The sequence below is a fragment of the Ambystoma mexicanum genome, chromosome 7q (assembly GCF_040938575.1).
Source record: "Ambystoma mexicanum isolate Mex_15411 chromosome 7q, UKY_AmexF1_1, whole genome shotgun sequence".
Classification (NCBI taxonomy): Eukaryota; Metazoa; Chordata; class Amphibia; order Caudata; family Ambystomatidae; genus Ambystoma; species Ambystoma mexicanum.
Window position 1 is genome coordinate 1,138,229,670 of NC_090941.1, and position 25,274 is coordinate 1,138,254,943.

Below are 25,274 nucleotides of genomic sequence, written 5' to 3' on the forward strand. Positions count from 1 at the left end.
AGGAACGGCCTCGGATGAGAACAGTGATGCAGGCCAACTGGCTGAACATTGCAGTTTTGAATTTCAGATGTCTTGAAACCTCATAGAAATACAGCTTCAAGCTTGTAAGTGCTTACCTATTGAGGTTGAAGTTCTGTTAACTAAACAACAGCTCTGGAAGTGTATGTTATACTATTTAGAGAATAATTGCATTTGAGCATCAGGTGCTCACCTAACAGGAGCTCTTTCTATTTTTCTTTAGTTAGTAAGTGCTTCCATGTTAGGTGAGCAATTGTTGCAATATCTCCACTACAGAAAACCATCTCTCTATACTTTCAAAATCTTCACCAAGCAAGCTCAGAAAAGAGCGGGAAAAATGTGGGAGGAGCTACTTAATGGTTTGGTGCCTCCAGGGCCTTTCAAGGGATAAAAAGGCGAGCACTTCTTCCACAGTGCCCATAACAGTAACAGCCTCAGACAAGAACAGGGATGCAGACCCATTGGCTGAACATTGCAGTTTTGAATTTCAGATGTCTTGAAACCTCATAGAAATACAGCTTCATGGTTATAAGTGCTTACCTTTTGAGGTTGAAGTTCTGTGAACTAAACAACAGCTCTGGAAGTGTATGTTATAATATTTAGAGAATAATTGCATTTGAGCATCAGGTGCTCACCTAACAGGAGTTCTTTCTATTTTTCTTTAGTTAGTAAGTGCTTCCATGTTAGGTGAGCAATTGTTGCAATATCTCCACTGCAGAAAACCATCCCTCTATACTTTCAAAATCTTCACCAAGCAAGCTCAGAAAAGAGCGGGAAAAATGTGGGAGGAGCTACTTAATGGTTTGGTGCCTTCAGGGCCTTTCAAGGGATAAAAAGGCGAGCACTTATTCCACAGTGCCCATACCAGAAACAGCCTCTGACAAGAACAGGGATGCAGACCCTTTGGCTGAACATTGCAGTTTTGAATTTCAGATGCCTTGAAACCTCATAGAAATAAAGCTTCAAGCTTGTAAGTGCTTACCTTTTGAGTTTGAAGTTCTGTGAAATAAACAACAACCCTGGAAGTACATGGTATAATATTTAGGGATGGATTGCATTTGAGCATCAGGTGTTCACCTGACAGGAGTTCTTTCTATTTTTCTTTAGTTAGTAAGTGCTTCCATGTTAGGTGAGCAATTGTTGCAATATCCCCACTACAGAAAACCATCTCTCTATACTTTCAAAATCTTCACCAAGCAACCTCAGAAAAGAGCGGGAAAAATGTGGGAGGAGCTACTTAATGGTCTGGTGCCTTGAGGGCCTTTCAAGGGATAAAAAGGTGGGCCCTTCTCCACAGTGCCCATAGCAGGAACGGCCTGGGATGACAACAGTGATGCAGGCCAACTGGCTGAACATTGCAGTTTTGAATTTCAGATGTCTTGAAACCTCATAGAAATACAGCTTCAAGCTTGTAAGTGCTTACCTATTGAGGTTGAAGTTCTGTTAACTAAACAACAACTCTGGAAGTACATGGTATACTATTTAGGGATGGATTGCATTTGAGCATCAGGTGTTCACCTAACAGGAGTTCTTTCTATTTTTCTTTAGTTAGTAAGTGCTTCTATGTTAGGTGAGCAATTGTTGCACTATCCCCACTACAGAAAACCATCTCTCTATACTTTCAAAATCTTCACCAAGCAAGCTCAGAAAAGAGCGGGAAAAATGTGGGAGGAGCTACTTAATGGTTTGGTGCCTTCAGGGCCTTTCAAGGGATAAAAAGGTGGGCACTTCTTCCACAGTGCCCATAGCAGGAACGGCCTCGGATGAGAACAGTGATGCAGGCCAACTGGCTGAACATTGCAGTTTTGAATATCAGATGTCTTGAAACCTCATAGAAATACAGCTTCAAGCTTGTAAGTGCTTACCTTTTGAGTTTGAAGTTCTGTGAAATAAACAACAACCCTGGAAGTACATGGTATAATATTTAGGGATGGATTGCATTTGAGCATCAGGTGTTCACCTAACAGGAGTTCTTTCTATTTTTCTTTAGTTAGTAAGTGCTTCCATGTTAGGTGAGCAATTGTTGCAATATCCCCACTACAGAAAACCATCTCTCTATACTCTCAAAATCTTCACCAAGCAAGCTCAGAAAGAGCGGGAAAAATGTGGGAGGAGCTACTTAATGGTTTGGTGCCTTCAGGGCCTTTCAAGGGATAAAAAGGCGAGCACTTCTTCCACAGTGCCCATAACAGGAACAGCCTCAGACAAGAACAGGGATGCAGACCCATTGGCTGAACATTGCAGTTTTGAATTTCAGATGTCTTGAAACCTCATAGAAATACAGCTTCATGGTTATAAGTGCTTACCTTTTGAGGTTGAAGTTCTGTGAACTAAACAGCAACTTTGGAAGTGTATGTTATAATATTTAGGATGGATTGCATTTGAACATCAGGTGCTCACCTAACAGGAGTTCTTTCTATTTTTCTTTAGTTAGTAAGTGCTTCCATGTTAGGTGAGCAATTGTTGCAATATCCCCACTACAGAAAACCATCTCTCTATACTTTCAAAATCTTCACCAAGCAAGCTCAGAAAAGAGCGGGAAAAATGTGGGAGGAGCTACTTAATGGTTTGGTGCCTTGAGGGCCTTTCAAGGGATAAAAAGGTGGGCACTTCTTCCACAGTGCCCATAGCAGGAACGGCCTCGGATGAGAACAGTGATGCAGGCCAACTGGCTGAACATTGCAGTTTTGAATTTCAGATGTCTTGAAACCTCATAGAAATACAGCTTCAAGCTTGTAAGTGCTTACCTATTGAGGTTGAAGTTCTGTTAACTAAACAACAGCTCTGGAAGTGTATGTTATAATATTTAGAGAATAATTGCATTTGCGCATCAGGTGCTCACCTAACAGGAGTTCTTTCTATTTTTCTTTAGTTAGTAAGTGCTTCCATGTTAGGTGAGCAATTGTTGCAATATCTCTACTACAGAAAACCATCTCTCTATACTTTCAAAATCTTCACCAAGCAAGCTCAGAAAAGAGCGGGACAAATGTGGGAGGAGCTACTTAATGGTTTGGTGCCTTGAGGGCCTTTCAAGGGATAAAAAGGTGGGCACTTCTTCCACAGTGCCCATAGCAGGAACGGCCTCGGATGAGAACAGTGATGCAGGCCAACTGGCTGAACATTGCAGTTTTGAATTTCAGATGTCTTGAAACCTCATAGAAATACAGCTTCAAGCTTGTAAGTGCTTACCTATTGAGGTTGAAGTTCTGTTAACTAAACAACAGCTCTGGAAGTGTATGTTATAATATTTAGAGAATAATTGCATTTGAGCATCAGGTGCTCACCTAACAGGAGTTCTTTCTATTTTTCTTTAGTTAGTAAGTGCTTCCATGTTAGGTGAGCAATTGTTACAATATCTCCACTACAGAAAACCATCTCTCTATACTTTCAAAATCTTCACCAAGCAAGCTCAGAAAAGAGCGGGAAAAATGTGGGAGGAGCTACTTAATGGTTTGGTGCCTTCAGGGCCTTTCAAGGGATAAAAAGGTGGGCACTTCTTCCACAGTGCCCATAGCAGGAACGGCCTCGGATGAGAACAGTGATGCAGGCCAACTGGCTGAACATTGCAGTTTTGAATTTCAGATGTCTTGAAACCTCATAGAAATACAGCTTCAAGCTTGTAAGTGCTTACCTATTGAGGTTGAAGTTCTGTTAACTAAACAACAGCTCTGGAAGTGTATGTTATAATATTTAGAGAATAATTGCATTTGAGCATCAGGTGCTCACCTAACAGGAGTTCTTTCTATTTTTCTTTAGTTAGTAAGTGCTTCCATGTTAGGTGAGCAATTGTTGCAATATCTCCACTACAGAAAACCATCTCTCTATACTTTCAAAATCTTCACCAAGCAAGCTCAGAAAAGAGCGGGAAAAATGTGGGAGGAGCTACTTAATGGTTTGGTGCCTTCAGGGCCTTTCAAGGGATAAAAAGGCGAGCACTTCTTCCACAGTGCCCATAACAGTAACAGCCTCAGACAAGAACAGGGATGCAGACCCATTGGCTGAACATTGCAGTTTTGAATTTCAGATGTCTTGAAACCTCATAGAAATACAGCTTCATGGTTATAAGTGCTTACCTTTTGAGGTTGAAGTTCTGTGAACTAAACAGCAACTTTGGAAGTGTATGTTATAATATTTAGGATGGATTGCATTTGAACATCAGGTGCTCACCTAACAGGAGTTCTTTCTATTTTTCTTTAGTTAGTAAGTGCTTCCATGTTGGGTGAGCAATTGTTGCAATATCCCCACTACAGAAAACCATCTCTCTATACTTTCAAAATCTTCACCAAGCAAGCTCAGAAAAGAGCGGGAAAAATGTGGGAGGAGCTACTTAATGGTTTGGTGCCTTCAGGGCCTTTCAAGGGATAAAAAGGTGGGCACTTCTTCCACAGGGCCCATAGCAGGAACGGCCTCAGATGAGAACAGTGATGCAGGCCAACTGGCTGAACATTGCAGTTTTGAATTTCAGATGTCTTGAAACCTCATAGAAATACAGCTTCAAGCTTGTAAGTGCTTACCTATTGAGGTTGAAGTTCTGTTAACTAAACAACAGCTCTGGAAGTGTATGTTATAATATTTAGAGAATAATTGCATTTGAGCATCAGGTGCTCACCTAACAGGAGTTCTTTCTATTTTTCTTTAGTTAGTAAGTGCTTCCATGTTAGGTGAGCAATTGTTGCAATATCTCCACTGCAGAAAACCATCCCTCTATACTTTCAAAATCTTCACCAAGCAAGCTCAGAAAAGAGCGGGAAAAATGTGGGAGGAGCTACTTAATGGTTTGGTGCCTTCAGGGCCTTTCAAGGGATAAAAAGGCGAGCACTTATTCCACAGTGCCCATACCAGAAACAGCCTCTGACAAGAACAGGGATGCAGACCCATTGGCTGAACATTGCAGTTTTGAATTTCAGATGCCTTGAAATCTCATAGAAATACAGCTTCAAGCTTGTAAGTGCTTACCTTTTGAGTTTGAAGTTCTGTGAAATAAACAACAACTCTGGAAGTACATGGTATAATATTTAGGGATGGATTGCATTTGAGCATCACGTGTTCACCTAACAGGAGTTCTTTCTATTTGTCTTTAGTTAGTAAGTGCTTCCATGTTAGGTGAGCAATTGTTGCAATATCCCCACTACAGAAAACCATCTCTCTATACTTTCAAAATCTTCACCAAGCAAGCTCAGAAAAGAGCGGGAAAAATGTGGGAGGAGCTACTTAATGGTTTGGTGCCTTGAGGGCCTTTCAAGGGATAAAAAGGTGGGCACTTCTTCCACAGTGCCCATAGCAGGAACGGCCTCGGATGAGAACAGTGATGCAGGCCAACTGGCTGAACATTGCAGTTTTGAATTTCAGATGTCTTGAAACCTCATAGAAATACAGCTTCAAGCTTGTAAGTGCTTACCTATTGAGGTTGAAGTTCTGTTAACTAAACAACAGCTCTGGAAGTGTATGTTATAATATTTAGAGAATAATTGCATTTGAGCATCAGGTGCTCACCTAACAGGAGTTCTTTCTATTTTTCTTTAGTTAGTAAGTGCTTCCATGTTAGGTGAGCAATTGTTGCAATATCTCCACTACAGAAAACCATCTCTCTATACTTTCAAAATCTTCACCAAGCAAGCTCAGAAAAGAGCGGGAAAAATGTGGGAGGAGCTACTTAATGGTTTGGTGCCTTCAGGGCCTTTCAAGGGATAAAAAGGTGGGCACTTCTTCCACAGTGCCCATAGCAGGAACGGCCTCGGATGAGAACAGTGATGCAGGCCAACTGGCTGAACATTGCAGTTTTGAATTTCAGATGTCTTGAAACCTCATAGAAATACAGCTTCAAGCTTGTAAGTGCTTACCTATTGAGGTTGAAGTTCTGTTAACTAAACAACAGCTCTGGAAGTGTATGTTATAATATTTAGAGAATAATTGCATTTGAGCATCAGGTGCTCACCTAACAGGAGTTCTTTCTATTTTTCTTTAGTTAGTAAGTGCTTCCATGTTAGGTGAGCAATTGTTGCAATATCTCCACTACAGAAAACCATCTCTCTATACTTTCAAAATCTTCACCAAGCAAGCTCAGAAAAGAGCGGGAAAAATGTGGGAGGAGCTACTTAATGGTTTGGTGCCTTCAGGGCCTTTCAAGGGATAAAAAGGCGAGCACTTCTTCCACAGTGCCCATAACAGTAACAGCCTCAGACAAGAACAGGGATGCAGAGCCATTGGCTGAACATTGCAGTTTTGAATTTCAGATGTCTTGAAACCTCATAGAAATACAGCTTCATGGTTATAAGTGCTTACCTTTTGAGGTTGAAGTTCTGTGAACTAAACAGCAACTTTGGAAGTGTATGTTATAATATTTAGGATGGATTGCATTTGAACATCAGGTGCTCACCTAACAGGAGTTCTTTCTATTTTTCTTTAGTTAGTAAGTGCTTCCATGTTGGGTGAGCAATTGTTGCAATATCCCCACTACAGAAAACCATCTCTCTATACTTTCAAAATCTTCACCAAGCAAGCTCAGAAAAGAGCGGGAAAAATGTGGGAGGAGCTACTTAATGGTTTGGTGCCTTGAGGGCCTTTCAAGGGATAAAAAGGTGGGCACTTCTTCCACAGTGCCCATAGCAGGAACGGCCTCAGATGAGAACAGTGATGCAGGCCAACTGGCTGAACATTGCAGTTTTGAATTTCAGATGTCTTGAAACCTCATAGAAATACAGCTTCAAGCTTGTAAGTGCTTACCTATTGAGGTTGAAGTTCTGTTAACTAAACAACAGCTCTGGAAGTGTATGTTATAATATTTAGAGAATAATTGCATTTGAGCATCAGGTGCTCACCTAACAGGAGTTCTTTCTATTTTTCTTTAGTTAGTAAGTGCTTCCATGTTAGGTGAGCAATTGTTGCAATATCTCCACTGCAGAAAACCATCCCTCTATACTTTCAAAATCTTCACCAAGCAAGCTCAGAAAAGAGCGGGAAAAATGTGGGAGGAGCTACTTAATGGTTTGGTGCCTTCAGGGCCTTTCAAGGGATAAAAAGGCGAGCACTTATTCCACAGTGCCCATACCAGAAACAGCCTCTGACAAGAACAGGGATGCAGACCCTTTGGCCGAACATTGCAGTTTTGAATTTCAGATGCCTTGAAACCTCATAGAAATAAAGCTTCAAGCTTGTAAGTGCTTACCTTTTGAGTTTGAAGTTCTGTGAAATAAACAACAACCCTGGAAGTACATGGTATAATATTTAGGAATGGATTGCATTTGAGCATCAGGTGTTCACCTAACAGGAGTTCTTTCTATTTTTCTTTAGTTAGTAAGTGCTTCCATGTTAGGTGAGCAATTGTTGCAATATCCCCACTACAGAAAACCATCTCTCTATACTTTCAAAATCTTCACCAAGCAACCTCAGAAAAGAGCGGGAAAAATGTGGGAGGAGCTACTTAATGGTCTGGTGCCTTGAGGGCCTTTCAAGGGATAAAAAGGTGGGCCCTTCTCCACAGTGCCCATAGCAGGAACGGCCTCGGATGACAACAGTGATGCAGGCCAACTGGCTGAACATTGCAGTTTTGAATTTCAGATGTCTTGAAACCTCATAGAAATACAGCTTCATGGTTATAAGTGCTTACCTTTTGAGTTTGAAGTTCTGTGAAATAAACAACAACTCTGGAAGTACATGGTATACTATTTAGGGATGGATTGCATTTGAGCATCAGGTGTTCACCTAACAGGAGTTCTTTCTATTTTTCTTTAGTTAGTAAGTGCTTCCATGTTAGGTGAGCAATTGTTGCAATATCCCCACTACAGAAAACCATCTCTCTATACTCTCAAAATCTTCACCAAGCAAGCTCAGAAAGAGCGGGAAAAATGTGGGAGGAGCTACTTAATGGTTTGGTGCCTTCAGGGCCTTTCAAGGGATAAAAAGGCGAGCACTTCTTCCACAGTGCCCATAACAGGAACAGCCTCAGACAAGAACAGGGATGCAGACCCATTGGCTGAACATTGCAGTTTTGAATTTCAGATGCCTTGAAACCTCATAGAAATACAGCTTCATGGTTATAAGTGCTTACCTTTTGAGGTTGAAGTTCTGTGAACTAAACAGCAACTTTGGAAGTGTATGTTATAATATTTAGGATGGATTGCATTTGAACATCAGGTGCTCACCTAACAGGAGTTGTTTCTATTTTTCTTTAGTTAGTAAGTGCTTCCATGTTAGGTGAGCAATTGTTGCAATATCTCCACTACAGAAAACCATCTCTCTATACTTTCAAAATCTTCACCAAGCAAGCTCAGAAAAGAGCGGGAAAAATGTGGGAGGAGCTTCTTAATGGTTTGGTGCCTTCAGGGACTTTCAAGGGATAAAAAGGCTAGAACTTCTTCCACAGTGCCCATACCAGGAACAGCCTCAGACAAGAACAGGGATGCAGACCCTTTGGCTGAACATTGCAGTTTTGAATTTCAGATGTCTTGAAACCTCATAGAAATACAGCTTCAAGCTTGTAAGTGCTTACCTTTTGAGTTTGAAGTTCTGTGAAATAAACAACAACTCTGGAAGTACATGGTATAATATTTAGGGATGGATTACATTTGAGCATCAGGTGTTCACCTAACAGGAGTTCTTTCTATTTTTCTTTAGTTAGTAAGTGCTTCCATGTTAGGTGAGCAATTGTTGCAATATCCCCACTACAGAAAACCATCTCTCTATACTTTCAAAATCTTCACCAAGCAAGCTCAGAAAGAGCGGGAAAAATGTGGGAGGAGCTACTTAATGGTTTGGTGCCTTCAGGGCCTTTCAAGGGATAAAAAGGCGAGCACTTCTTCCACAGTGCCCATAACAGGAACAGCCTCAGACAAGAACAGGGATGCAGACCCATTGGCTGAACATTGCAGTTTTGAATTTCAGATGTCTTGAAACCTCATAGAAATACAGCTTCATGGTTATAAGTGCTTACCTTTTGAGGTTGAAGTTCTGTGAACTAAACAGCAACTTTGGAAGTGTATGTTATAATATTTAGGATGGATTGCATTTGAACATCAGGTGCTCACCTAACAGGAGTTCTTTCTATTTTTCTTTAGTTAGTAAGTGCTTCCATGTTAGGTGAGCAATTGTTGCAATATCCCCACTACAGAAAACCATCTCTCTATACTTTCAAAATCTTCACCAAGCAAGCTCAGAAAAGAGCGGGAAAAATGTGGGAGGAGCTACTTAATGGTTTGGTGCCTTGAGGGCCTTTCAAGGGATAAAAAGGTGGGCACTTCTTCCACAGTGCCCATAGCAGGAACGGCCTCGGATGAGAACAGTGATGCAGGCCAACTGGCTGAACATTGCAGTTTTGAATTTCAGATGTCTTGAAACCTCATAGAAATACAGCTTCAAGCTTGTAAGTGCTTACCTATTGAGGTTGAAGTTCTGTTAACTAAACAACAGCTCTGGAAGTGTATGTTATAATATTTAGAGAATAATTGCATTTGAGCATCAGGTGCTCACCTAACAGGAGTTCTTTCTATTTTTCTTTAGTTAGTAAGTGCTTCCATGTTAGGTGAGCAATTGTTGCAATATCTCCACTGCAGAAAACCATCCATCTATACTTTCAAAATCTTCACCAAGCAAGCTCAGAAAAGAGCGGGAAAAATGTGGGAGGAGCTACTTAATGGTTTGGTGCCTTCAGGGCCTTTCAAGGGATAAAAAGGTGGGCACTTCTTCCACAGTGCCCATAGCAGGAACGGCCTCGGATGAGAACAGTGATGCAGGCCAACTGGCTGAACATTGCAGTTTTGAATTTCAGATGTCTTGAAACCTCATAGAAATACAGCTTCAAGCTTGTAAGTGCTTACCTATTGAGGTTGAAGTTCTGTTAACTAAACAACAGCTCTGGAAGTGTATGTTATAATATTTAGAGAATAATTGCATTTGAGCATCAGGTGCTCACCTAACAGGAGTTCTTTCTATTTTTCTTTAGTTAGTAAGTGCTTCCATGTTAGGTGAGCAATTGTTGCAATATCTCCACTACAGAAAACTATCTCTCTATACTTTCAAAATCTTCACCAAGCAAGCTCAGAAAGAGCGGGAAAAATGTGGGAGGAGCTACTTAATGGTTTGGTGCCTTCAGGGCCTTTCAAGGGATAAAAAGGCGAGCACTTCTTCCACAGTGCCCATAACAGGAACAGCCTCAGACAAGAACAGGGATGCAGACCCATTGGCTGAACATTGCAGTTTTGAATTTCAGATGTCTTGAAACCTCATAGAAATACAGCTTCATGGTTATAAGTGCTTACCTTTTGAGGTTGAAGTTCTGTGAACTAAACAGCAACTTTGGAAGTGTATGTTATAATATTTAGGATGGATTGCATTTGAACATCAGGTGCTCACCTAACAGGAGTTATTTCTATTTTTCTTTAGTTAGTAAGTGCTTCCATGTTAGGTGAGCAATTGTTGCAATATCCCCACTACAGAAAACCATCTCTCTATACTTTCAAAATCTTCACCAAGCAAGCTCAGAAAGAGCGGGAAAAATGTGGGAGGAGCTACTTAATGGTTTGGTGCCTTCAGGGCCTTTCAAGGGATAAAAAGGCGAGCACTTCTTCCACAGTGCCCATAACAGGAACAGCCTCAGACAAGAACAGGGATGCAGACCCATTGGCTGAACATTGCAGTTTTGAATTTCAGATGTCTTGAAACCTCATAGAAATACAGCTTCATGGTTATAAGTGCTTACCTTTTGAGGTTGAAGTTCTGTGAACTAAACAGCAACTTTGGAAGTGTATGTTATAATATTTAGGATGGATTGCATTTGAACATCAGGTGCTCACCTAACAGGAGTTCTTTCTATTTTTCTTTAGTTAGTAAGTGCTTCCATGTTAGGTGAGCAATTGTTGCAATATCCCCACTACAGAAAACCATCTCTCTATACTTTCAAAATCTTCACCAAGCAAGCTCAGAAAAGAGCGGGAAAAATGTGGGAGGAGCTACTTAATGGTTTGGTGCCTTGAGGGCCTTTCAAGGGATAAAAAGGTGGGCACTTCTTCCACAGTGCCCATAGCAGGAACGGCCTCGGATGAGAACAGTGATGCAGGCCAACTGGCTGAACATTGCAGTTTTGAATTTCAGATGTCTTGAAACCTCATAGAAATACAGCTTCAAGCTTGTAAGTGCTTACCTATTGAGGTTGAAGTTCTGTTAACTAAACAACAGCTCTGGAAGTGTATGTTATAATATTTAGAGAATAATTGCATTTGAGCATCAGGTGCTCACCTAACAGGAGTTCTTTCTATTTTTCTTTAGTTAGTAAGTGCTTCCATGTTAGGTGAGCAATTGTTGCAATATCTCCACTGCAGAAAACCATCCATCTATACTTTCAAAATCTTCACCAAGCAAGCTCAGAAAAGAGCGGGAAAAATGTGGGAGGAGCTACTTAATGGTTTGGTGCCTTCAGGGCCTTTCAATGGATAAAAAGGTGGGCACTTCTTCCACAGTGCCCATAGCAGGAACGGCCTCGGATGAGAACAGTGATGCAGGCCAACTGGCTGAACATTGCAGTTTTGAATTTCAGATGTCTTGAAACCTCATAGAAATACAGCTTCAAGCTTGTAAGTGCTTACCTATTGAGGTTGAAGTTCTGTTAACTAAACAACAGCTCTGGAAGTGTATGTTATAATATTTAGAGAATAATTGCATTTGAGCATCAGGTGCTCACCTAACAGGAGTTCTTTCTATTTTTCTTTAGTTAGTAAGTGCTTCCATGTTAGGTGAGCAATTGTTGCAATATCTCCACTACAGAAAACCATCTCTCTATACTTTCAAAATATTCACCAAGCAAGCTCAGAAAGAGCGGGAAAAATGTGGGAGGAGCTACTTAATGGTTTGGTGCCTTCAGGGCCTTTCAAGGGATAAAAAGGCGAGCACTTCTTCCACAGTGCCCATAACAGGAACAGCCTCAGACAAGAACAGGGATGCAGACCCATTGGCTGAACATTGCAGTTTTGAATTTCAGATGTCTTGAAACCTCATAGAAATACAGCTTCATGGTTATAAGTGCTTACCTTTTGAGGTTGAAGTTCTGTGAACTAAACAGCAACTTTGGAAGTGTATGTTATAATATTTAGGATGGATTGCATTTGAACATCAGGTGCTCACCTAACAGGAGTTCTTTCTATTTTTCTTTAGTTAGTAAGTGCTTCCATGTTAGGTGAGCAATTGTTGCAATATCTCCACTACAGAAAACCATCTCTCTATACTTTCAAAATCTTCACCAAGCAAGCTCAGAAAAGAGCGGGAAAAATGTGGGAGGAGCTACTTAATGGTTTGGTGCCTTCAGGGCCTTTCAAGGGATAAAAAGGTGGGCACTTCTTCCACAGTGCCCATAGCAGGAACGGCCTCGGATGAGAACAGTGATGCAGGCCAACTGGCTGAACATTGCAGTTTTGAATTTCAGATGTCTTGAAACCTCATAGAAATACAGCTTCAAGCTTGTAAGTGCTTACCTATTGAGGTTGAAGTTCTGTTAACTAAACAACAGCTCTGGAAGTGTATGTTATAATATTTAGAGAATAATTGCATTTGAGCATCAGGTGCTCACCTAACAGGAGTTCTTTCTATTTTTCTTTAGTTAGTAAGTGCTTCCATGTTAGGTGAGCAATTGTTGCAATATCTCCACTACAGAAAACCATCTCTCTATACTTTCAAAATCTTCACCAAGCAAGCTCAGAAAAGAGCGGGAAAAATGTGGGAGGAGCTACTTAATGGTTTGGTGCCTTCAGGGCCTTTCAAGGGATAAAAAGGCGAGCACTTCTTCCACAGTGCCCATAACAGTAACAGCCTCAGACAAGAACAGGGATGCAGACCCATTGGCTGAACATTGCAGTTTTGAATTTCAGATGTCTTGAAACCTCATAGAAATACAGCTTCATGGTTATAAGTGCTTACCTTTTGAGGTTGAAGTTCTGTGAACTAAACAGCAACTTTGGAAGTGTATGTTATAATATTTAGGATGGATTGCATTTGAACATCAGGTGCTCACCTAACAGGAGTTCTTTCTATTTTTCTTTAGTTAGTAAGTGCTTCCATGTTGGGTGAGCAATTGTTGCAATATCCCCACTACAGAAAACCATCTCTCTATACTTTCAAAATCTTCACCAAGCAAGCTCAGAAAAGAGCGGGAAAAATGTGGGAGGAGCTACTTAATGGTTTGGTGCCTTGAGGGCCTTTCAAGGGATAAAAAGGTGGGCACTTCTTCCACAGTGCCCATAGCAGGAACGGCCTCAGATGAGAACAGTGATGCAGGCCAACTGGCTGAACATTGCAGTTTTGAATTTCAGATGTCTTGAAACCTCATAGAAATACAGCTTCAAGCTTGTAAGTGCTTACCTATTGAGGTTGAAGTTCTGTTAACTAAACAACAGCTCTGGAAGTGTATGTTATAATATTTAGAGAATAATTGCATTTGAGCATCAGGTGCTCACCTAACAGGAGTTCTTTCTATTTTTCTTTAGTTAGTAAGTGCTTCCATGTTAGGTGAGCAATTGTTGCAATATCTCCACTGCAGAAAACCATCCCTCTATACTTTCAAAATCTTCACCAAGCAAGCTCAGAAAAGAGCGGGAAAAATGTGGGAGGAGCTACTTAATGGTTTGGTGCCTTCAGGGCCTTTCAAGGGATAAAAAGGCGAGCACTTATTCCCCAGTGCCCATACCAGAAACAGCCTCTGACAAGAACAGGGATGCAGACCCTTTGGCTGAACATTGCAGTTTTGAATTTCAGATGCCTTGAAACCTCATAGAAATAAAGCTTCAAGCTTGTAAGTGCTTACCTTTTGAGTTTGAAGTTCTGTGAAATAAACAACAACCCTGGAAGTACATGGTATAATATTTAGGAATGGATTGCATTTGAGCATCAGGTGTTCACCTAACAGGAGTTCTTTCTATTTTTCTTTAGTTAGTAAGTGCTTCCATGTTAGGTGAGCAATTGTTGCAATATCCCCACTACAGAAAACCATCTCTCTATACTTTCAAAATCTTCACCAAGCAACCTCAGAAAAGAGCGGGAAAAATGTGGGAGGAGCTACTTAATGGTCTGGTGCCTTGAGGGCCTTTCAAGGGATAAAAAGGTGGGCCCTTCTCCACAGTGCCCATAGCAGGAACGGCCTCGGATGACAACAGTGATGCAGGCCAACTGGCTGAACATTGCAGTTTTGAATTTCAGATGTCTTGAAACCTCATAGAAATACAGCTTCATGGTTATAAGTGCTTACCTTTTGAGTTTGAAGTTCTGTGAAATAAACAACAACTCTGGAAGTACATGGTATACTATTTAGGGATGGATTGCATTTGAGCATCAGGTGTTCACCTAACAGGAGTTCTTTCTATTTTTCTTTAGTTAGTAAGTGCTTCCATGTTAGGTGAGCAATTGTTGCAATATCCCCACTACAGAAAACCATCTCTCTATACTCTCAAAATCTTCACCAAGCAAGCTCAGAAAGAGCGGGAAAAATGTGGGAGGAGCTACTTAATGGTTTGGTGCCTTCAGGGCCTTTCAAGGGATAAAAAGGCGAGCACTTATTCCACAGTGCCCATACCAGAAACAGCCTCTGACAAGAACAGGGATGCAGACCCTTTGGCTGAACATTGCAGTTTTGAATTTCAGATGCCTTGAAATCTCATAGAAATACAGCTTCAAGCTTGTAAGTGCTTACCTTTTGAGTTTGAAGTTCTGTGAAATAAACAACAACTCTGGAAGTACATGGTATAATATTTAGGGATGGATTGCATTTGAGCATCAGGTGTTCACCTGACAGGAGTTATTTCTATTTTTCTTTAGTTAGTAAGTGCTTCCATGTTAGGTGAGCAATTGTTGCAATATCTCCACTACAGAAAACCATCTCTCTATACTTTCAAAATCTTCACCAAGCAACCTCAGAAAAGAGCGGGAAAAATGTGGGAGGAGCTACTTAATGGTCTGGTGCCTTGAGGGCCTTTCAAGGGATAAAAAGGTGGGCCCTTCTCCACAGTGCCCATAGCAGGAACGGCCTCGGATGACAACAGTGATGCAGGCCAACTGGCTGAACATTGCAGTTTTGAATTTCAGATGTCTTGAAACCTCATAGAAATACAGCTTCAAGCTTGTAAGTGCTTACCTATTGAGGTTGAAGTTCTGTTAACTAAACAACAACTCTGGAAGTACATGGTATACTATTTAGGGATGGATTGCATTTGAGCATCAGGTGTTCACCTAACAGGAGTTCTTTCTATTTTTCTTTAGTTAGTAAGTGCTTCTATGTTAGGTGAGCAATTGTTGCACTATCCCCACTACAGAAAACCATCTCTCTATACTTTCAAAATCTTCACCAAGCAAGCTCAGAAAAGAGCGGGAAAAATGTGGGAGGAGCTACTTAATGGTTTGGTGCCTTCAGGGCCTTTCAAGGGATAAAAAGGTGGGCACTTCTTCCACAGTGCCCATAGCAGGAACGGCCTCGGATGAGAACAGTGATGCAGGCCAACTGGCTGAACATTGCAGTTTTGAATTTCAGATGTCTTGAAACCTCATAGAAATACAGCTTCAAGCTTGTAAGTGCTTACCTTTTGAGTTTGAAGTTCTGTGAAATAAACAACAACCCTGGAAGTACATGGTATAATATTTAGGGATGGATTGCATTTGAGCATCAGGTGTTCACCTAACAGGAGTTCTTTCTATTTTTCTTTAGTTAGTAAGTGCTTCCATGTTAGGTGAGCAATTGTTGCAATATCCCCACTACAGAAAACCATCTCTCTATACTCTCAAAATCTTCACCAAGCAAGCTCAGAAAGAGCGGGAAAAATGTGGGAGGAGCTACTTAATGGTTTGGTGCCTTCAGGGCCTTTCAAGGGATAAAAAGGCGAGCACTTCTTCCACAGTGCCCATAACAGGAACAGCCTCAGACAAGAACAGGGATGCAGACCCATTGGCTGAACATTGCAGTTTTGAATTTCAGATGTCTTGAAACCTCATAGAAATACAGCTTCATGGTTATAAGTGCTTACCTTTTGAGGTTGAAGTTCTGTGAACTAAACAGCAACTTTGGAAGTGTATGTTATAATATTTAGGATGGATTGCATTTGAACATCAGGTGCTCACCTAACAGGAGTTCTTTCTATTTTTCTTTAGTTAGTAAGTGCTTCCATGTTAGGTGAGCAATTGTTGCAATATCCCCACTACAGAAAACCATCTCTCTATACTTTCAAAATCTTCACCAAGCAAGCTCAGAAAAGAGCGGGACAAATGTGGGAGGAGCTACTTAATGGTTTGGTGCCTTGAGGGCCTTTCAAGGGATAAAAAGGTGGGCACTTCTTCCACAGTGCCCATAGCAGGAACGGCCTCGGATGAGAACAGTGATGCAGGCCAACTGGCTGAACATTGCAGTTTTGAATTTCAGATGTCTTGAAACCTCATAGAAATACAGCTTCAAGCTTGTAAGTGCTTACCTATTGAGGTTGAAGTTCTGTTAACTAAACAACAGCTCTGGAAGTGTATGTTATAATATTTAGAGAATAATTGCATTTGAGCATCAGGTGCTCACCTAACAGGAGTTCTTTCTATTTTTCTTTAGTTAGTAAGTGCTTCCATGTTAGGTGAGCAATTGTTACAATATCTCCACTACAGAAAACCATCTCTCTATACTTTCAAAATCTTCACCAAGCAAGCTCAGAAAAGAGCGGGAAAAATGTGGGAGGAGCTACTTAATGGTTTGGTGCCTTCAGGGCCTTTCAAGGGATAAAAAGGTGGGCACTTCTTCCACAGTGCCCATAGCAGGAACGGCCTCGGATGAGAACAGTGATGCAGGCCAACTGGCTGAACATTGCAGTTTTGAATTTCAGATGTCTTGAAACCTCATAGAAATACAGCTTCAAGCTTGTAAGTGCTTACCTATTGAGGTTGAAGTTCTGTTAACTAAACAACAGCTCTGGAAGTGTATGTTATAATATTTAGAGAATAATTGCATTTGAGCATCAGGTGCTCACCTAACAGGAGTTCTTTCTATTTTTCTTTAGTTAGTAAGTGCTTCCATGTTAGGTGAGCAATTGTTGCAATATCTCCACTACAGAAAACCATCTCTCTATACTTTCAAAATCTTCACCAAGCAAGCTCAGAAAAGAGCGGGAAAAATGTGGGAGGAGCTACTTAATGGTTTGGTGCCTTCAGGGCCTTTCAAGGGATAAAAAGGCGAGCACTTCTTCCACAGTGCCCATAACAGTAACAGCCTCAGACAAGAACAGGGATGCAGACCCATTGGCTGAACATTGCAGTTTTGAATTTCAGATGTCTTGAAACCTCATAGAAATACAGCTTCAAGCTTGTAAGTGCTTACCTATTGAGGTTGAAGTTCTGTTAACTAAACAACAGCTCTGGAAGTGTATGTTATAATATTTAGAGAATAATTGCATTTGAGCATCAGGTGCTCACCTAACAGGAGTTCTTTCTATTTTTCTTTAGTTAGTAAGTGCTTCCATGTTAGGTGAGCAATTGTTGCAATATCTCCACTGCAGAAAACCATCCATCTATACTTTCAAAATCTTCACCAAGCAAGCTCAGAAAAGAGCGGGAAAAATGTGGGAGGAGCTACTTAATGGTTTGGTGCCTTCAGGGCCTTTCAATGGATAAAAAGGTGGGCACTTCTTCCACAGTGCCCATAGCAGGAACGGCCTCGGATGAGAACAGTGATGCAGGCCAACTGGCTGAACATTGCAGTTTTGAATTTCAGATGTCTTGAAACCTCATAGAAATACAGCTTCAAGCTTGTAAGTGCTTACCTATTGAGGTTGAAGTTCTGTTAACTAAACAACAGCTCTGGAAGTGTATGTTATAATATTTAGAGAATAATTGCATTTGAGCATCAGGTGCTCACCTAACAGGAGTTCTTTCTATTTTTCTTTAGTTAGTAAGTGCTTCCATGTTAGGTGAGCAATTGTTGCAATATCTCCACTACAGAAAACCATCTCTCTATACTTTCAAAATATTCACCAAGCAAGCTCAGAAAGAGCGGGAAAAATGTGGGAGGAGCTACTTAATGGTTTGGTGCCTTCAGGGCCTTTCAAGGGATAAAAAGGCGAGCACTTCTTCCACAGTGCCCATAACAGGAACAGCCTCAGACAAGAACAGGGATGCAGACCCATTGGCTGAACATTGCAGTTTTGAATTTCAGATGTCTTGAAACCTCATAGAAATACAGCTTCATGGTTATAAGTGCTTACCTTTTGAGGTTGAAGTTCTGTGAACTAAACAGCAACTTTGGAAGTGTATGTTATAATATTTAGGATGGATTGCATTTGAACATCAGGTGCTCACCTAACAGGAGTTCTTTCTATTTTTCTTTAGTTAGTAAGTGCTTCCATGTTAGGTGAGCAATTGTTGCAATATCTCCACTACAGAAAACCATCTCTCTATACTTTCAAAATCTTCACCAAGCAAGCTCAGAAAAGAGCGGGAAAAATGTGGGAGGAGCTACTTAATGGTTTGGTGCCTTCAGGGCCTTTCAAGGGATAAAAAGGTGGGCACTTCTTCCACAGTGCCCATAGCAGGAACGGCCTCGGATGAGAACAGTGATGCAGGCCAACTGGCTGAACATTGCAGTTTTGAATTTCAGATGTCTTGAAACCTCATAGAAATACAGCTTCAAGCTTGTAAGTGCTTACCTATTGAGGTTGAAGTTCTGTTAACTAAACAACAGCTCTGGAAGTGTATGTTATAATATTTAGAGAATAATTGCATTTGAGCATCAGGTGCTCACCTAACAGGAGTTCTTTCTATTTTTCTTTAGTTAGTAAGTGCTTCCATGTTAGGTGAGCAATTGTTGCAATATCTCCACTACAGAAAACCATCTCTCTATACTTTCAAAATCTTCACCAAGCAAGCTCAGAAAAGAGCGGGAAAAATGTGGGAGGAGCTACTTAATGGTTTGGTGCCTTCAGGGCCTTTCAAGGGATAAAAAGGCGAGCACTTCTTCCACAGTGCCCATAACAGTAACAGCCTCAGACAAGAACAGGGATGCAGACCCATTGGCTGAACATTGCAGTTTTGAATTTCAGATGTCTTGAAACCTCATAGAAATACAGCTTCATGGTTATAAGTGCTTACCTTTTGAGGTTGAAGTTCTGTGAACTAAACAGCAACTTTGGAAGTGTATGTTATAATATTTAGGATGGATTGCATTTGAACATCAGGTGCTCACCTAACAGGAGTTCTTTCTATTTTTCTTTAGTTAGTAAGTGCTTCCATGTTGGGTGAGCAATTGTTGCAATATCCCCACTACAGAAAACCATCTCTCTATACTTTCAAAATCTTCACCAAGCAAGCTCAGAAAAGAGCGGGAAAAATGTGGGAGGAGCTACTTAATGGTTTGGTGCCTTGAGGGCCTTTCAAGGGATAAAAAGGTGGGCACTTCTTCCACAGTGCCCATAGCAGGAACGGCCTCAGATGAGAACAGTGATGCAGGCCAACTGGCTGAACATTGCAGTTTTGAATTTCAGATGTCTTGAAACCTCATAGAAATACAGCTTCAAGCTTGTAAGTGCTTACCTATTGAGGTTGAAGTTCTGTTAACTAAACAACAGCTCTGGAAGTGTATGTTATAATATTTAGAGAATAATTGCATTTGAGCATCAGGTGCTCACCTAACAGGAGTTCTTTCTATTTTTCTTTAGTTAGTAAGTGCTTCCATGTTAGGTGAGCAATTGTTGCAATATCTCCACTGCAGAAAACCATCCCTCTATACTTTCAAAATCTTCACCAAGCAAGCTCAGAAAAGAGCGGGAAAAATGTGGGAGGAGCTACTTAATGGTTTGGTGCCTTCAGGGCCTTTCAAGGGATAAAAAGGCGAGCACTTATTCCCCAGTGCCCATACCAGAAACAGCCTCTGACAAGAACAGGGATGCAGACCCTTTGGCTGAACATTGCAGTTTTGAATTTCAGATGCCTTGAAACCTCATAGAAATAAAGCTTCAAGCTTGTAAGTGCTTACCTTTTGAGTTTGAAGTTCTGTGAAATAAACAACAACCCTGGAAGTACATGGTATAATATTTAGGAATGGATTGCATTTGAGCATCAGGTGTTCACCTAACAGGAGTTCTTTCTATTTTTCTTTAGTTAGTAAGTGCTTCCATGTTAGGTGAGCAATTGTTGCAATATCCCCACTACAGAAAACCATCTCTCTATACTTTCAAAATCTTCACCAAGCAACCTCAGAAAAGAGCGGGAAAAATGTGGGAGGAGCTACTTAATGGTCTGGTGCCTTGAGGGCCTTTCAAGGGATAAAAAGGTGGGCCCTTCTCCACAGTGCCCATAGCAGGAACGGCCTCGGATGACAACAGTGATGCAGGCCAACTGGCTGAACATTGCAGTTTTGAATTTCAGATGTCTTGAAACCTCATAGAAATACAGCTTCATGGTTATAAGTGCTTACCTTTTGAGTTTGAAGTTCTGTGAAATAAACAACAACTCTGGAAGTACATGGTATACTATTTAGGGATGGATTGCATTTGAGCATCAGGTGTTCACCTAACAGGAGTTCTTTCTATTTTTCTTTAGTTAGTAAGTGCTTCCATGTTAGGTGAGCAATTGTTGCAATATCCCCACTACAGAAAACCATCTCTCTATACTCTCAAAATCTTCACCAAGCAAGCTCAGAAAGAGCGGGAAAAATGTGGGAGGAGCTACTTAATGGTTTGGTGCCTTCAGGGCCTTTCAAGGGATAAAAAGGCGAGCACTTATTCCACAGTGCCCATACCAGAAACAGCCTCTGACAAGAACAGGGATGCAGACCCTTTGGCTGAACATTGCAGTTTTGAATTTCAGATGCCTTGAAATCTCATAGAAATACAGCTTCAAGCTTGTAAGTGCTTACCTTTTGAGTTTGAAGTTCTGTGAAATAAACAACAACTCTGGAAGTACATGGTATAATATTTAGGGATGGATTGCATTTGAGCATCAGGTGTTCACCTGACAGGAGTTATTTCTATTTTTCTTTAGTTAGTAAGTGCTTCCATGTTAGGTGAGCAATTGTTGCAATATCTCCACTACAGAAAACCATCTCTCTATACTTTCAAAATCTTCACCAAGCAACCTCAGAAAAGAGCGGGAAAAATGTGGGAGGAGCTACTTAATGGTCTGGTGCCTTGAGGGCCTTTCAAGGGATAAAAAGGTGGGCCCTTCTCCACAGTGCCCATAGCAGGAACGGCCTCGGATGACAACAGTGATGCAGGCCAACTGGCTGAACATTGCAGTTTTGAATTTCAGATGTCTTGAAACCTCATAGAAATACAGCTTCAAGCTTGTAAGTGCTTACCTATTGAGGTTGAAGTTCTGTTAACTAAACAACAACTCTGGAAGTACATGGTATACTATTTAGGGATGGATTGCATTTGAGCATCAGGTGTTCACCTAACAGGAGTTCTTTCTATTTTTCTTTAGTTAGTAAGTGCTTCTATGTTAGGTGAGCAATTGTTGCACTATCCCCACTACAGAAAACCATCTCTCTATACTTTCAAAATCTTCACCAAGCAAGCTCAGAAAAGAGCGGGAAAAATGTGGGAGGAGCTACTTAATGGTTTGGTGCCTTCAGGGCCTTTCAAGGGATAAAAAGGTGGGCACTTCTTCCACAGTGCCCATAGCAGGAACGGCCTCGGATGAGAACAGTGATGCAGGCCAACTGGCTGAACATTGCAGTTTTGAATTTCAGATGTCTTGAAACCTCATAGAAATACAGCTTCAAGCTTGTAAGTGCTTACCTTTTGAGTTTGAAGTTCTGTGAAATAAACAACAACCCTGGAAGTACATGGTATAATATTTAGGGATGGATTGCATTTGAGCATCAGGTGTTCACCTAACAGGAGTTCTTTCTATTTTTCTTTAGTTAGTAAGTGCTTCCATGTTAGGTGAGCAATTGTTGCAATATCCCCACTACAGAAAACCATCTCTCTATACTCTCAAAATCTTCACCAAGCAAGCTCAGAAAGAGCGGGAAAAATGTGGGAGGAGCTACTTAATGGTTTGGTGCCTTCAGGGCCTTTCAAGGGATAAAAAGGCGAGCACTTCTTCCACAGTGCCCATAACAGGAACAGCCTCAGACAAGAACAGGGATGCAGACCCATTGGCTGAACATTGCAGTTTTGAATTTCAGATGTCTTGAAACCTCATAGAAATACAGCTTCATGGTTATAAGTGCTTACCTTTTGAGGTTGAAGTTCTGTGAACTAAACAGCAACTTTGGAAGTGTATGTTATAATATTTAGGATGGATTGCATTTGAACATCAGGTGCTCACCTAACAGGAGTTCTTTCTATTTTTCTTTAGTTAGTAAGTGCTTCCATGTTAGGTGAGCAATTGTTGCAATATCCCCACTACAGAAAACCATCTCTCTATACTTTCAAAATCTTCACCAAGCAAGCTCAGAAAAGAGCGGGACAAATGTGGGAGGAGCTACTTAATGGTTTGGTGCCTTGAGGGCCTTTCAAGGGATAAAAAGGTGGGCACTTCTTCCACAGTGCCCAAAGCAGGAACGGCCTCGGATGAGAACAGTGATGCAGGCCAACTGGCTGAACATTGCAGTTTTGAATTTCAGATGTCTTGAAACCTCATAGAAATACAGCTTCAAGCTTGTAAGTGCTTACCTATTGAGGTTGAAGTTCTGTTAACTAAACAACAGCTCTGGAAGTGTATGTTATAATATTTAGAGAATAATTGCATTTGAGCATCAGGTGCTCACCTAACAGGAGTTCTTTCTATTTTTCTTTAGTTAGTAAGTGCTTCCATGTTAGGTGAGCAATTGTTACAATATCTCCACTACAGAAAACCATCTCTCTATACTTTCAAAATCTTCACCAAGCAAGCTCAGAAAAGAGCGGGAAAAATGTGGGAGGAGCTACTTAATGGTTTGGTGCCTTCAGGGCCTTTCAAGGGATAAAAAGGTGGGCACTTCTTCCACAGTGCCCATAGCAGGAACGGCCTCGGATGAGAACAGTGATGCAGGCCAACTGGCTGAACATTGCAGTTTTGAATTTCAGATGTCTTGAAACCTCATAGAAATACAGCTTCAAGCTTGTAAGTGCTTACCTATTGAGGTTGAAGTTCTGTTAACTAAACAACAGCTCTGGAAGTGTATGTTATAATATTTAGAGAATAATTGCATTTGAGCATCAGGTGCTCACCTAACAGGAGTTCTTTCTATTTTTCTTTAGTTAGTAAGTGCTTCCATGTTAGGTGAGCAATTGTTGCAATATCTCCACTACAGAAAACCATCTCTCTATACTTTCAAAATCTTCACCAAGCAAGCTCAGAAAAGAGCGGGAAAAATGTGGGAGGAGCTACTTAATGGTTTGGTGCCTTCAGGGCCTTTCAAGGGATAAAAAGGCGAGCACTTCTTCCACAGTGCCCATAACAGTAACAGCCTCAGACAAGAACAGGGATGCAGACCCATTGGCTGAACATTGCAGTTTTGAATTTCAGATGTCTTGAAACCTCATAGAAATACAGCTTCATGGTTATAAGTGCTTACCTTTTGAGGTTGAAGTTCTGTGAACTAAACAGCAACTTTGGAAGTGTATGTTATAATATTTAGGATGGATTGCATTTGAACATCAGGTGCTCACCTAACAGGAGTTCTTTCTATTTTTCTTTAGTTAGTAAGTGCTTCCATGTTGGGTGAGCAATTGTTGCAATATCCCCACTACAGAAAACCATCTCTCTATACTTTCAAAATCTTCACCAAGCAAGCTCAGAAAAGAGCGGGAAAAATGTGGGAGGAGCTACTTAATGGTTTGGTGCCTTGAGGGCCTTTCAAGGGATAAAAAGGTGGGCACTTCTTCCACAGGGCCCATAGCAGGAACGGCCTCAGATGAGAACAGTGATGCAGGCCAACTGGCTGAACATTGCAGTTTTGAATTTCAGATGTCTTGAAACCTCATAGAAATACAGCTTCAAGCTTGTAAGTGCTTACCTATTGAGGTTGAAGTTCTGTTAACTAAACAACAGCTCTGGAAGTGTATGTTATAATATTTAGAGAATAATTGCATTTGAGCATCAGGTGCTCACCTAACAGGAGTTCTTTCTATTTTTCTTTAGTTAGTAAGTGCTTCCATGTTAGGTGAGCAATTGTTGCAATATCTCCACTGCAGAAAACCATCCCTCTATACTTTCAAAATCTTCACCAAGCAAGCTCAGAAAAGAGCGGGAAAAATGTGGGAGGAGCTACTTAATGGTTTGGTGCCTTCAGGGCCTTTCAAGGGATAAAAAGGCGAGCACTTATTCCACAGTGCCCATACCAGAAACAGCCTCTGACAAGAACAGGGATGCAGACCCATTGGCTGAACATTGCAGTTTTGAATTTCAGATGCCTTGAAATCTCATAGAAATACAGCTTCAAGCTTGTAAGTGCTTACCTTTTGAGTTTGAAGTTCTGTGAAATAAACAACAACTCTGGAAGTACATGGTATAATATTTAGGGATGGATTGCATTTGAGCATCACGTGTTCACCTAACAGGAGTTCTTTCTATTTGTCTTTAGTTAGTAAGTGCTTCCATGTTAGGTGAGCAATTGTTGCAATATCCCCACTACAGAAAACCATCTCTCTATACTTTCAAAATCTTCACCAAGCAAGCTCAGAAAAGAGCGGGAAAAATGTGGGAGGAGCTACTTAATGGTTTGGTGCCTTCAGGGCCTTTCAAGGGATAAAAAGGCGAGCACTTCTTCCACAGTGCCCATAACAGTAACAGCCTCAGACAAGAACAGGGATGCAGACCCATTGGCTGAACATTGCAGTTTTGAATTTCAGATGTCTTGAAACCTCATAGAAATACAGCTTCATGGTTATAAGTGCTTACCTTTTGAGGTTGAAGTTCTGTTAACTAAACAACAGCTCTGGAAGTGTATGTTATAATATTTAGAGAATAATTGCATTTGAACATCAGGTGCTCACCTAACAGGAGTTCTTTCTATTTTTCTTTAGTTAGTAAGTGCTTCCATGTTAGGTGAGCAATTGTTGCAATATCCCCACTACAGAAAACCATCTCTCTATACTTTCAAAATCTTCACCAAGCAAGCTCAGAAAAGAGCGGGAAAAATGTGGGAGGAGCTACTTAATGGTTTGGTGCCTTGAGGGCCTTTCAAGGGATAAAAAGGTGGGCCCTTCTCCACAGTGCCCATAGCAGGAACGGCCTCGGATGAGAACAGTGATGCAGGCCAACTGGCTGAACATTGCAGTTTTGAATTTCAGATGTCTTGAAACCTCATAGAAATACAGCTTCAAGCTTGTAAGTGC